Consider the following 15,694-nt stretch of genomic DNA (forward strand, 5'->3'; position numbering starts at 1 on the left):
AATGACAACACAAACATACAGTTAACAATTAAGAATAAAGTTTTCCAGAAAATCTAAATCCCCAGCAATTTGCATATTTGGTAAAAATAGGTGTACAAATGATGCCATCTCTCTTGCATTACATTCACCCTTGATCATCTTGATAATATCGGGATGTTAATTATCAACAAATGATCAGCCTTCAACACCATGAAACTGAATAAGCCTATTCCTTAACTTATAGCCCTTGGCCTTGGGACTTTCATCTGCACCTGCCTTCTGGACTTCTTGACTGGCAGATTTCAGCGGTGAGAATTGGTCAAACTATTTCTTCTATTCTGACCCTCAAAACTGGTAACCCTTTGAGCTGTGTGTTCAGTCTCTTGCTTTACACCATGTACACCCATGTCAAGGTGTGTACAAGACTGTGTGTACAAGGCTGTGTGTACAAGGCTGTGTGTACAAGGCTGTGTGTACAAGACTGTGTGTACAAGGCTGTGTGTACAAGACTGTGTGTTCAGTCTCTTGCTTTACACCTTGTACACACACCCATGTCTCGGCAGCCAAGTACATCGCCAACCTGATCCTTCATGATGGAAGTTTCATAAGTTCATAACTTCTAGGAGCAGAATTAGGCCCATCGGCCCATCAAGTCTACTCCATCATTCAATCACAGCTGATCTATCTTTCCCACTCAACCCCATTCCCCTACCTTCGCTCCATAACTGCTGACATGCTTACTAATTAAGAATCTGTCAATCTCTGCCTTAAAAGTATCCATTGACTTGGCCTTTACAGTCATTTGTGGCAATGAATTCCACATTCACCACCCTCTGAGCAAATAAATTCCTCCTCATCTCCTTTCTAAAGGGACAATCTTATACTCTGAGGCTATGGCCTCTGGTTCTACACGGTCCCATTAGTGGAAACATCCTCTGCACATCCACTCTATGCCGGCCTTTCACTATTTGGTAAGTTTCAATGAGGCCCCTGCTCATCCTTATAAACTCCAGTGAGTACAGGCCTAGTGCCTTTAAACATTCATCATATGTTAACCCAATCATTCCTGGGATCATTCTAGTAAACCTCCTCTGGATCCTCTCCAATGCCAGCACATCCTTCCTCAGATATGGGGCCCAAAACTGCTCATAATATTCCAAATGCTGTCTGACCAGCGCCTTTATAAAATCTCAGCATTACATCCCTGTTTTTGCATTCTAGCAAAATAAATGCTTGCATTGCATTTGCTTTCCTTACTACCAATTTAACTTGCAAATGCACTTTTTGGGAATCCTGCACCAGCACACCCAATTCCCATTGCACCTCTGATTTCTGAATTCTCTCCCCATTTTAAAAAATAGTCTATTCCTTTTATCCTAATTCCAAAATGCATGACTCCACACTTTGCTACACAATATTCCATCTGCCACTTCTCAACCCACTCTCCCAACATGTCCAAGTCCTTCTGCAGAGTTCCTGCTTTCTCTACATTACCTGCTCTTCCACCTATCTAGGTATCATCGGCAAACTTGTCCATAAAGCCTTTAATTTCCCCATCCAAATCATTGATATACTGTATACCGTGAAGAGTAGCGGACCCAACATCAACCCCTGCAGAACACCACTAGTCACTGGCAGCCAATCAGAAAAAGTCCCCCCTTTTGCCACTCTCTGCCTTCTGCCATGTTCGCGATGATATCTCTGTTGTTGGCTGCAATAACAACAATAAAATTAATTTCAGGAAAGAGATCGAGCACCTTGTTTCATAGTGTCAGGAAAATTACCTAACTCTTAACGTTAGCAAGACAAAATAGTTGGTTGCTGATGTAAAGAATCGAGGGGGTGAGCACAACTCTGCCCTCAACCAGAGAGCTGCGGTCAAGATGGTCGGCTGCTACTTCATCATCCATATCACCAGCAACCTAATCCTTTTACACTGATGCTGTGATCAAGAAGGCACATTGGCATATTTACTCTTTTGAGAAGATGCAACATTGTTGTGTGCAGTTTTGGTCTCTTAATTTGGGGAACGTCATTCTTACTATTGAGGGAGTGCAGCGCGGGTTCATCAGGTTAATTCCCGGGATGGCGGGACTGACATATGAAGAAAGAATGGGTCGACTGGGCTTGGATTCACTGGAATTTAGAAGGATGAGAGGGGATCTTATAGAAACATATAAAATTCTTAAAGGATTAGACAGGCTAGATGCAGGAAAAATGTTCCCGATGTTGGGGGACTCCAGAACCAAGGGTCACAGTTTAAGAATAAGGGGTAGGCCATTTAGGACTGAGATGAGGAAAAACTTTTTCACCCAGCGAGTTGTGAATCTGTGGAATTCTCTGCCACAGCAGGCGGTGGAGGCCTATTCAATGGATGTTTTCACGAGATAGTTAGATAAAAAAATCCATAGTTAGATTTTAAAATTCCATTGACTTGGCCTCCACAGCCTTCTGTGGCAATGAATTCCACAGATTCTCCACCCTGGAGAGTGGAAGTTTGCTCAGTTTAATGTCTTCAAGATAGGACATCATATCTTCCACTGGCCCATTTCTTCAAAACGGGATCAATCCTCAGCCCCTGACACAGGCATGAAATGAGCTTGTCGGTTTAAGCCAGCATCTGCAGTGCCTTCCTTCACATGAAATGAGCCACCATTGACAGAAGGAAGTAAAGATTATGAAGTCATTCTGCCTAGATTTCTATCCATAACTTGGGGGAAATAATGCTTACTATGGATGATAACAGGTGCAGGTATTGGGATAAAGGTATTCATGCAAGCCTTCTGCTTTTCTTTCACACATTTAGCTAACTGTGTGGAAACACCTGTCGGAGAAGAAATGGTGATGAAATTTCTGCTGCACATTGCCAATAACTTCCCCACCTGCCCCTCAACTGCATCCAGACCTGGAGTTCCGAAGTCTGTTACACTTCATTTCATGCCACTATGTTTGAATTTAATAATTCCAATGCTGGCTTTGACCTTTCTGATGGTGGTTCGCAGTGCAGAACGACTATGTTTCAGAAGGACCACTAGAGGAGACATCTTTTTTGAAACTATTTTAGTTCAATTTTGTTTTTCGTTTCAATTGAATGAGGCACATTCGAGATGGATGCTGTGCTGCTCACAAGTTATTTGTAAGATATTAAATGTATTTGAGAGTTGTGAAGCCACTTGCTTCACTTATTGTTCTTTGGTTCCAGTGTGTAGGCTCAAGTACATATCTCTCACACAATGAAAAAGGAAAAGCAATAATCCCCTTAGCTGGCTTTTAAATCACAACTAGCAGGTAACTGATATAGCAAAGCAGATGTTTAGTCCACCAATCTGCTGCAGATTTGGGCATAAAAGCTCCCAGAATTTGTGGACGAATATGTCATATAGTTAAAAGTCTGAAGAAAGATCTCGACCGGAAATGTCACCCATTCCTTCTCTCCAGAGAAGCTGCCTGTCCCGCTGAGTTACTCCATTTGTTTGTGTCTATCTTTTGTCATATAGTTAATGTTGTACAAATTGACCTGGTTCCCTAATCTACAGAGATCACACACAGGGAAGGAGATGACTGACAATGGGTGATGCTTGATAGTTGACCTGCACACTTCGATGTTGCTTATTTACACAGGCCCTACTAATACACAATAGTGAAGGAACATGGCAACAAAACGCCTGGGACTTTTAGTAATATTCCACTTTTATTCCATATCAAAAACAGCATTTTCTGTTTTTATATCGGATTGCCACTACTAGGATTTATGTCCAAATCTGAGATGAGTTAAGTCTGGCAGCATAATTGTGGGGATGGAAACACATCTGGAGAAAAGCAAATAAAGATGGTTGATTTCCTTTCCTAAAAAGGTATTTGTGAACCAAATAGGTGTTTATAACAATCCAGTAATTTCATGGTCAATGTTACTGATTTCTTTTATTCCGGATTTATTCAGTCGTGAATTTAAATATCCTGGCCACTGTAGTTAGATTTGAATTCTGGGCTAGTGGTTTTCCAATCCAGTGTCAGAACCACCGAGCTGCTCTTCCTTTGTTACTTTTCTGTTATTGGCAGCACCGCATGTGTGTTGCATATTCAACTGGGAACGTTCTGAAGTAGATGTCATTGCTGACAATCTTTCTTTGCCATCCTCGTCTCCCAGTGCCGTATCAAAGTCGAATCCATTTACAATATGCAAAAACCAAGAATTTTGGATAACAAAATTGAAGCAACTTATAAGAAGACATTTGTTTTTTTTTCATTCTGATGTCCCTGTGGTACATGTTTGTTCTGTGAAATTAAGGCATCAAACCAACCGTGCAATACCACAGTAGTGTTGCTTCCATTCAAAGCAATAATTTTTTGGTATAATATATGAATTGGCTACATCAGGGGTTCAAAGTAAAACATTTTTCATTGTTCATTCTTAATGCTTGTAAAGTAAAGAGCTCAGCAAATATACAATAATACTGACATTTGCAGCCCAGCATTAAGTGTTGTGCTGACAGCAATATCTGGGCTTCCAAATTGAATGGAGTGGACATTACCACACAAATCAACAGCTATAATTGCTCGGTAAATGGAGTTGCGCTGTTGAGGATGAAATATTAAGTGGTTTAAATTCTAGAGATATGTGAACATACAGAGTCATGATCCCTTGGGCTGCCTTATACAGAAGGTTTTGCAGGTGGTGATTGACAGACTCGATTCAAGTGCCCGTTATATAAGAGAGATGAGAATTCACTTTCACTGAATTAACATGTCAACCCAGTTGGGTAGCAACCATATATATTATTGGGGCGGGGACTGGTAAATTCTTCTTCTCTATTCAAATTCAATTTTTTTTTTAACTAGTTATAGTGCAATGGAAAATGTGATCAATTAATTTGGCTCTGTATAAGAATTGAACATGATGGTTCAAATTGGTTTTGTTATTTCAATTAGCTTTTTACCACCAAGGTATACATCATGTTGTGCTATTATAATCATAAACGCAAGCTGCTGGAGAACTCAGTGGGACAGGCAGCATCTGTGAGGGAAATGGACAGACGACACTTCGCAGTCATGAGTTACTGATTATGGATGATCAGCCATGAGCACAATGAATGGTGGTGCTGGCTCGAAGGGCCAAATGGCCTCCTCCTGCACCTATTTTCTATGTTTCTATTTTTCGATCCCAGCCCAAATTATTACCTACCATTTTCTCCAGAGATGCTGCTGACTGACCCACTGAGTTATTCCAGCATTTTGTGTCTATCTTTGAGTTCCTTCAGCAGTTTTTTTGTTCTTGTGTGCAGTCAAGATTATTTCACTATCCACCCTCATCCTATGCCATTGTACCACGGTGACCCCCTTGTAGTGAGGCGGTCAGGCCCTAAATCATTTGGGAGGCAAGAATTAAATGAGCCTTGGAGGATTCTGTATTGACTGGATGGAGTAGACTCTCTCCGTAGAAGAATAGTGATGAAAATGTGCCCGAAGGGGACATCGTCAATTTCAATACTGGAATTATGTTTTGCATCTTCAACTGGTTCTGCAGATGTCAGAAGAGGCTTTGTCTTTGAAGGTTAGTGATGTTATCATGGATTCACCAAAATATCAAGAAGGATACAAGTCGATCAGGGTTTGCCACAATAGATTTGGCCACAACAGGGTTAGCCATAGAAAAGACAGCCTTGGATAACAATTCCTCTGGGACAGTGTTGAGATACAGCTGGTAAATTCTTAGAGTAAGGAGGAATGAAGAAGTTATTTTCAAAGTGATAATAAAACCAGAGAATGGTGATGTGCCAATGCACAAAACACTAAAAAGCAGAATTGCAGACAAAGACAATCATAAGAAAAGCATTTTTGTCGCCTATTGGAAATGAAAATTGAATTGTCATACAGGGCTTGAATAGCACCTCAGTTAGATCGCACTTGGGGTTTTTGCACAGATCTGGTTTCAATTTTAGCTATGCAAGAAAACGTACACAAAATATTTATTGGGATTATATCAATATTGAGAGGTGATATCCATCAGGAAACTAATTATGTCAGAGCTGAATATTTTTCAGGTTTATAAGGTAATTAAATTGTTGGTTAGAGCAGATATAGAGAAAATGTTGTCTAAATTATACAGTCTGTGTAAATTTGCTCAGGAATTGTGATGCATAATCCTGAATGGTTACTCTGCCCACCTCGAGATTCCAGAGCGAGGGATTGTAAAGGTAAAATAGCCAATAATAAAGCTAAGAGGTTGTCCAGCAGATAAATGCTATACCCAGAGAGTGGTTAGAACATGAAATTCCTTGTCAAATGGGCATAGTTAGTGCTAAAGGTGTTTTTGCACCAAAAGGAAAATAAATCCAGTACCCTTGTTATCATGGACCTCTTTGTAATGCTTTTTAGTTAGAGCAGACGGAGCAACCCCACAGTAATCAGACACCACTATCTTCAAGAACGCAGGCTGCTAGTTACACTGTGGGAGGCCATAGAAATTGGCAAGCAATTGCTTTGATCGACACTTGTGGAATAATACTCTATTAAACAATATTCCAAACTGCATTTAGTTTTTTTAGCAGGTGGTAACAAAAATAATTTTTTAGCTGTTAAAATGAAATTTGTACACTTAGCAGGTTAGGCAGTGTCTTCGGAAGGAGAAACGGAGTTAACGTTTAGGGTCGATGTCCTTTCACCCGGAGCTCCGGGCGGACATTTGCTCTCTGGAGTCTCACTTACAGTGGGACAGAGTTTCACCACCCTACTGCCCCAGACCTCTCATTTTGCTCTCGATCTCTGGGTGCAGGAATCAGCAACAGGGGCTGCGGTTATCGCCGTTCTCTCAGCTGCACTGGACAAGGTGGTGCTGGGTGGCCTTGGGCTGCTGTGCTCTGTGTGGTGAGGGAGGTCCCACTGGGCTCTCAGTGACGGGGCTCCAGAATTCAGACCCAGTGGCCTGGAGTGGTGTCAATGGGTGTAAAACCCTGACTCGGTTATAGCGGACAATTAGCAATAACGTACCCCATTCCTCACCCTCAAATCCCCTCGTCACCCCACCCAACCCCACCCCCCCCCCCCACCATGGACTGTGGTGTATTATGATAAGAATCGACGAGTGAGACGGGTTAGCATACAACATATGGCCGTTTTACTTCAACACCACCAGAGAGGTAATACAGGTATCCCACAATGCTTTATACCCGGAACTACGGCAAGGCTCAGCTGCCAAAACACAAAAACTCAAATGGTAAATACACCACATTACCCCCTTTTTAAAATGAAGGTAATCATAAATAACTGAAATTAGCAAGTGCCTTATTACTGACAATAACCATTCTCAAAGTTACTACTATGCAAAGTTACTTGTTATCACTAGAGACCCTCTTGTAGTTTTAACATGTCTCAGTCCATCTGTGTGTTCATATTAATGAAAACAACTTAAACAACTAAACAGTCCTTCATGCCGAAAATATCATTTTTTTTAATGAAGCTTAAGGGACATAGCGGTCTGGAGGCTTCCTGACCCTTGATGATCGGCGTGGACTCAGCGGCGCAGCAGCTGCAGCTGTACTGTCCACAGTCCCTGGCTCGCTGCATGATGACATGTCCTCCGGCTGTGCGGGTTGGCTCGGTGCAGAAGTGTCAGTGGTTGAGTTTTCAGTGTCCTGATCCAGTCCATCTCCCATGACTCTGAATCTCAGCTGATCTCCATGTCTCCTGTAGGTGATGTCGGTGTCTCCTCCTCTGCATCAACTTTAGGCCACCATACGTACTTGCGTGTTAGTGCTTTCATTTTCACAATTCCTGGATGGCCAGAATGCAGCTCCTTTAACACAGTTTTTCTCAATTTTTCAGGAATCACCACTCTGGTGCCCCACAGGACACATCCTCGCTCTACTGAAAGTTCACATCTACGCGTGTGGAAAGCTTTCAGAGTCTCATCCACTTCAGCAGGCCAGCCGTCCAAGACAAATTTCAGCACCTTTGACAACACGTTGTCTGTGCGTGTTGCACGTGCCACTTGGTCTGCGTTCAGTGGAGCCTGCTCAAGATGTTCAGTTAACAGTGTGTATACGCTGTCAGTGACGGCTGTGGTCCCTGCGTCGTTTGTGTCAGGCAGCGGAACTCTTGAGAGGCCATCTGCATTACCATGTTTCTCTGAAGCACAGTACTCAATGTGATAATCATAGGCAGAGAGAATCATTGCCCATCTTTGGATTCGAGCTGCAGCCATGGTGGGCAGGCTTTTGTGTTCTCCAAACAGTGTTAGCAGGGGTTTGTGTTCAGTCACAAGTTTGAATTTCCTCCCCCACAGGTACTGGTGAAACTTCTTTACACCAAAAATGAGCGCCAGTCCCTCTTTCTCAATCTGAGAATATTTCTTCTCAGCAGGGGATAATGTGCGTGATGAGAAGGCGATGGGGCGCTCCTCCCCTGTAGGCATTTTGTGTTGTATGACAGCTCCAATGCCATACGCTGAGGAGTCACAAGCCAGAGTGAGAGGAAGCTTTTGGTCATAGTGCACCAGGATCTTGTCACTTGTGAGCAGCGATTTGCACTTGTCAAAAGCTTTCTGTTCTCGACTTTTCCACTCCCACGACACCTGGTCTTTCAGCAACCTGTACAGGGAAGCAAACACGGTGCTTTGGTTGGGCATGAACCGTCCATAATAATTCACTAGTCCCAAGAAAGCTCTCAGCTCTTTCACACAGGTGGGGGCTGGTGCATCCTTTATTGCTCTGACTTTCTCCGGTGACGGCTGGATGCCCTGGCTGATTAACACATGACCCAAGTATTCGATTTGTTTCTTTCCAAACTCACACTTTGACTCCCTGACTCTCAGTCCGCTCTCCTGCAGTCTCTGTAGCACTTTATGCAGGTTTTGCAGATGCTCTTGTTCAGTTTTTCCTGTGATGAGGAGATCATCCAGATACACCACTACATCCAGATCTTTCATGAGGTTCTCCATGATTCTTTGGAAGATGGAGGGTGCTGCGCTCACACCAAAAGCCAGTCTGTTATAGACAAATAAGCCTCGGTGTGTGTTAATGGTCAACAGTTTTTTTGATTCATCCTCCAGAAGTACCTGCTGGTACGCTGAGGCGAGGTCGATCTTTGAAAACACTGTTCCTCCACTGAGGGTTGCCATCAGCTCCTCTATCCGTGGCAAGGGATAAGTCTCTGTGGTGGCAGCTTGGTTTACAGTGAGTTTGTAATCTCCACACAGACGAATGGTATGGTCCTTTTTTTCAACAGGAACAACGGGTGCTGCCCATTCACTATGTTTGACTGGAGTAATTATGTTGGCCTTTTCCAGTCGGTCCAATTCAGCCTCCACCCGTGCTTTCATGGCAAATGGCAGTGGGCGGCTTTTGCAAAACTTTGGGCGGGCCCCTGGTTCCACCAGAATTGTTGCTTTGACATCACGCAGAGTGCCAAGTTCATCTTTAAACACTTCAGCGTGTAACTCCAGTACATCCTGTATTGATGTCAGGTGAGGCATTTCCTTAATATGCTTTATGTCTTCCTGATGAGACTTGTCACTGGCATGGTTAATTTCTTTCCAGTTTAAGGTGAGCTTTTTTAACCAGTTCCTTCCACACAAAGCTGGTCCTGCTCCCTTTACCACAATCATTGGTAGCTGCTCACTCTGACTCTCATAGCTGACAGTGGCTTCAAACTGTCCCAACACAGGAATAACCTCCCCTGTGTATGTCTTCAGTGTGACTTCAGCAAGTCCAAGTGGTTGCTTTAAAAAGGTGGTCTGAAACAGCTCCTCTGAGATGATGCTCACGGCAGCTCCGGTGTCAATTTCTAGTTTGACTTCTTTGCCATTAACCACAAAACATGCCCTGTATGCTTGTTTACAGTTTTTGCCATTTACTAATGAAAACATGGGCAACACTATTTCTTCTGCCTCCACATACTTTGTGTTTTTATCAGTCTGTCGTTTATATCTGCTCTGTGTCGGTGCCGCCGCCACTTTTCCTCTGCATGCTCTTTTAATATGCCCGGTTTTACCACAGTTGTAACACTTTGCATCTTTAAAGCGACACACCTGTGGGCTGTGATTTTTGCCGTTACATCTGTGGCAGTTCCTCCCCGTTTGCTTAGCCGTGTGCGCATCCACTTTATGCACTTGGTTCGGACGCGCCTCGTGTCCCCGCAGCTACTGCGTGTCTCTCTCCGCAGTCTCCATGCTGAGGGCGACTTCAAATGCCCGTGCAAAAGTCAGGTTGGACTCCGACAACAGCCGGCGCTGGCTTGCCTCGTTACAAATCCCACTGACAAAACGGTCACGAAGCGTCTCGTTCAACATCGCTCCAAACTCACAGTTAACTGCACACTGTTTCAGCTCCGCAACGTAACTGGTCACAGACTCGTCCGCCCGCTGGTTGCATCGGTTAAAGCGGAATCTCTCCGCAATAAGCAACGGCTTGGGTTCAAAATGAGTCTTTAAAATGTTCACAATGTCGCCGTAGGACTTATCTTTTGGCTTCAGCGGCTGCACCAGGTTCCTTAACAGACCATATGTAGATGCTCCCATCACACTTAACAGAGTAGCCACTTGCTTCTTCTCTGCAATGTCGTTAGCCTCAAAAAACTGCTCTAAACGTTCCACATACGCCGACCAAGACTCCGTCTTCGGGGCGAACTCCCCTATGGAACCTATGATAGGCATTTTCTGCTTGTTTTATCCTCGTCGCCAACTTTAACTGTGGTGTATTATGATAAGAATCGACGAGTGAGACGGGTTAGCATACAACATATGGCCGCTTTACTTCAACACCACCAGAGAGGTAATACAGGTATCCCACAATGCTTTATACCCAGAACTACGGCAAGGCTCAGCTGCCAAAACACAAAAACTCAAATGGTAAATACACCACAATGGACCATTATAATTAGGGTTATCTGTACTATCTGTACATGCATGAAGGAGAAATAAATTGTTGGCAGTGGTAAAAGAAGTGTATTAAGATTCTTTTGTATTACTCAAATCCATTTAACATCCTTTCTCTTCCAAATCATAAGATTGTAGGTTCAGATCATCGTCTAGAGACTTGAGAGTAAAAATAAAAGCAGGTTTGATGCACTAATGTAAGAACACGATGTTGCCTTTTTGAAGAGATCTCGATATAGGAATCCGTCTGCTCTCCTAGGTGGATATAAAATAAATATTTTTGAAAAAGAGCAAGGAAATTATTCCAAGTATCTTGGTCAAGATTTATTCACCCAACTTACTCACCATCGTCCCTTTGGTGGTAACGGAAAAAGTTTCATTGAAATCCGTGTTTTCTTTTTCAAGTTATTCACATTTTAAAGTTTAAATCTATCTCGGAGGGAGGGAGGGGGGAGGAGGGAGGAAAAGGGGGGTTGAGGGGGATGGAGTGGGGGGAGGGGAAGGGGAGGGGAGGGGGAGGGAGGGGGAGGGGGGAGGAGGGAGGGGAGGGGAGAAGGGGGGGAGAGCAGAGGGTGGGAGGAGAGGTTGCTGCACCAATGCAGGATAGGTTTGAGCCCAACGGATCCACTTGGTCTAGTATAGTTTAATTTTTAACATGTTTGCCTGAAGATTTCATGGAGCATACTATCAACATTTCTCTGCTATTTACCATAAAGTAATGCCTGTAGAGTGCCCGATGTGTTGCCATGTTCATAAGTTCATAAGTCACAGAAGCAGAAGTAGGCTATTCGGGCCATGGAGTCTACTCTGCAATTCAATCATGGCTGATCTTTCCCTCTCAACTCCATTCTCCAGCCTTCTCCCAATAACCTTTGACATCCTTTGGAATCAAGAATCTGTCAACCTTCACCTTAAATATACACAGTGACGGCCTCCACAGCCATCTGTGGCAATGAATCCCACAGATTCACCACCCTCTGACTAAAGAAATTCCTCCTCATCTCCCTTCTAAATATACGTTCTTTTTTTCTGAGGCAACGGCTTCTGGTCCTAGACTGTCCCTCTAGTGGAAATATCCACTGCACATCCACTCTATCTAGGCCTTTCACTGTTTGACAAGTTTCAATGAGGTCCCCCCTCACCCTTCTAAACCCCTTGCGAGTACAGGCCAACAAAAGCTCATCATATGTTAACCCAATCATCCCTGGAATCATTCTCTTAAACCTCCACTGGACCTTCTGCAAAGCCAATACTTCCTTCCTCAGATATGGGGCCCAAAACAGTCATCCTTGGTTCCAGAGCTTTTCTGAATTATCCATTTTGCTGGACCAAAAGAGGTCACAGCCTCCAAGGGGAGTCCAATAGTGCCAGGGCTGGACCTCCAGAGTCATAGCCACAGGGATCAAAATCGACCCATCAATTTGGCCTGATGAGGTCAAGATCGTCCGTCTCACCTGGCCTGGGCATGTCAATTTCTGGGGGACTTCTGGGAGGAATTTCAAGTCCGCTCTCATAATTCTGTCCTGAAAAAAGGAGGTGCTGTGCACCAGTTACTGGAAAATCGGTGATGGACCAGTACTCGAAATGCGGTTTAGCCAGTGCCTAATAAAGCCTCAGTATTACATCCCTGTTTTTATACTCTAGTCCTCTTGAAATAAATGCTAACATTGCATTTGCCTTCCTTAATAATGATTCAACTTGCAAATTAATATTTTTGTGAATCTTGCATCAGCATTCCCAAGACCCTTTGCTTCTCCGAATTCTTATTCCTCTCCCCATTGAGAAAATAGTCTATGCCTTTATTCCTACCAAATCCTGAATTGACTTTTCCCTGGTCGGCTCGACCACAAGCTGCTCTAAGAAGCCATCTCGTAGGCACCCTACACATTCCTCCCCTTGGAAATCCATGTTAGTAACTTTACCCTGCCAGTGTGTCCTGATGCTATTTTCATTCCAGGAACTCTGAATTTAACAGCCACTCTTGATATGCAATTTAGGAACAACATCTTGGCAGTTCTGGCTTTGTAAAGTGTGAAGGGTAAGGTGGCATTGGACAGGGCAGGATTCTGAAAGTTTCTAAGAGCTGAGACTAACTTTATATATAGGACAGGATTCAATGAGAAAACCACTTAAAAAAGGAACTCAAAGTCAAATTTGTCCTCAATCAAAAACTTTAAATGTGCAATGCTGTAGCGTCCAAAACAGCTGAATTTCAGAAGTGGAGTAAATGTGAATATATTATTATATTGTACATTTTTCTTTACCAATCCAATTGGTACTACGACTGATTTGTGAAATTGTCTGAAATTCCTCTGCATTATGGAGCCATGAATGAAGTTTCAATCCTTTAAATGGGTAAAAAGCTATTGGGAAAATGAAGAATTTTCAAGAGATTGAAAAATACAATAATTCTGCAGTGAAGCCCATCTCATTCACTCATTGTACAAGATTTCTGATCAAAGTATAATCTTCTTACAGGAAATAACTAGTTACCTTTTAATTTGGGATCAGCTGTAGACTTACAAAAATATAATCATTATTGTACAAAACATTGTTCTTCTTGACTGTTCTGTGTTGTATTTATTTACGCTGAATTTCTGAATGAATAAGTGGGTTGTGTTGCAAATAATTTGAACATTTGCTCGTTCTTATCTGGAGCATGCAGAAGTCTGAAACCAGCCTAACTACTCCCATAAATCAGTTGCATCATTTGAATTCAACAGACACAAACCACATTTTGAGAGGAAATCAGTTTTCTGGATGTTCCATTAAATGGAAAACCACATGTGTTGATATTCGTTTCATTAACACAACTCCATAAGTTTTAAGATTGTTTTAGTTCAGTTGAAGTTTAGTTTAAAGAAGTAGCATGGAAACATTATCTTTGGCCCACCAAGTCCTTACTGATCATAGATCATTCATTCACACTAATTCCAAGTCATTTCACTTTCTCATCTACTCCCTATCTACACAATAGAAACAATTTACAGAGACAATACGATACAATAAAAGTTTATTCTTCCCCCGAGGGAAATTGGTAATGGACCAACTAACCTACAAACCTAAACGTCTTTGAGATATGGGAGGAAACTAGAGCACCCAGAGAAAACCCACATGGTCACAGGGAGAACATGTAAACACCACACAGACAGCACCCAAGGAGTATACCAAGGCGTTTTGTGTAAGCATTCAAAACAGCAGGTAACCAGGGATAAAGTAGGATCGTTCAAGGATAAAGGAGGGAATTTGTGTTTGGAGTAAATATATGTAAGCGAGGTACCAAACGAGTACTTTGCAGCTGTATTCAACAAGAAGAAAAACACAGGAGACAGTGAGATCAGTGTGAAGAATACTAATATGTAAGGGCAGTTTGAGGTCAAAAAGGAGGTGGTGTTGGGGTTCTGGAAGAGCATTAAAATGGGAAAAATCCCCAGAGCCTGGTGGGATTCATCCCAGGTTATTAAGAGAATCAAGAGAGGAGATTGCAAATTCTCTTGCCACAGATGAGGTCCCAAAAAACTGAAGAGTAGCTAATGTCGCACCTTTGTTTAAGAAGGGATAATTTAGGGAATTATAGGCTGGTGAGCCTCATGTTTGCAGTAGTTAAGCAGATGGAGAGGATTCTTCGGAATAGGATATACCATTTGGAAGAGAATGGGCTAACACAGTCAACATGGCTGTACGTGGCAGGTCATGTCTTCCTAACTTGATCAAGTTTTTTGTGGAGTTGATCAATGAGGGTAGAACATTAGATATTGTCTTTGCGGATTTTAGTATTGCATTTGATAAAGTCACCCATGGTAGTCTGATCCAGAAGATTGAGATGCATGAGATTCATAGTGACTTTGGCATATGGATTCAGAACTGCTTTACTCATAGACGACAGAAGGTTATGATGGAAGGGTGTTATTATGGCTGGAGGATTGCAGCCAAATATAAAGAAATATAGATGATGTAAATGTAGATGGAAAGTTTGCTGATGACACCAAAATTGGAAGAGTTGCATTTCACATGGAGATGTGCAGGATAAGTTTATTTTTACACAGAAACCAGTGATGGTCTGGAACGCACTACCAGTGATGGTCTGGAACGCACTACCAGGGATGGTCTGGAATGCACTACCAGGGATGGTCTGGAACGCACTACCAGGGATGGTCTGGAACGCACTACCAGGGATGGTGGTGATGGCAGATACGATAGTGGCATTTATGAGGCTTTTGGCTGGACACATGGAACTGCAGGGAATAGAGAGATATGGATCATGTGCAGTCAGATGAGTTCATTTGTACTGGCATTGTGTTCGGCACAAAGATTGTTCCTGTACTGTAGTGTCCATCATGTTCTATGAATCATGGCTTTCAAACTCTTGCACTCAATGCCCCAAGCAATGAAGATAGACACAAAAGGCTGGAGTAACTCAGCAGGACAGGCAGCATCTCTGGATAGAAGGCTGGGAGCCCCTTCTTCAGACCCGCTGAGTTACTCCAGCATTTTGTGTCTATCTTTGGTTTAAACCAGCATCTGCAGTTCCTTCCCCCAAGCAATGAAAGTGAGTTGGCCATGAATCTCCTTTACACTCTATCTACTTATGTTGCACTTTCAGGAATCTGGACCCCAAAATCCCTTCGCACATCAATGCTATTAAGGGTCTTGCCATCAACTGTATATCTTCCTCTTAATTTGACATCCCAAAGTGCAACACCTTACAGTTGCATGGATTAAACACTTCCTGCCATTTCATCACCCATTTCTGTAATTGATCTATACTCCATTGTACACCTTAACAGCCACACAGTCTGCAGTTCCTGCAATCTTAGGGGCATCTGCAAACTTACCAACCAACCC

This window comes from Rhinoraja longicauda, chromosome 2 (genome assembly GCF_053455715.1).
Source record: "Rhinoraja longicauda isolate Sanriku21f chromosome 2, sRhiLon1.1, whole genome shotgun sequence".
NCBI lineage: Eukaryota > Metazoa > Chordata > Chondrichthyes > Rajiformes > Arhynchobatidae > Rhinoraja > Rhinoraja longicauda.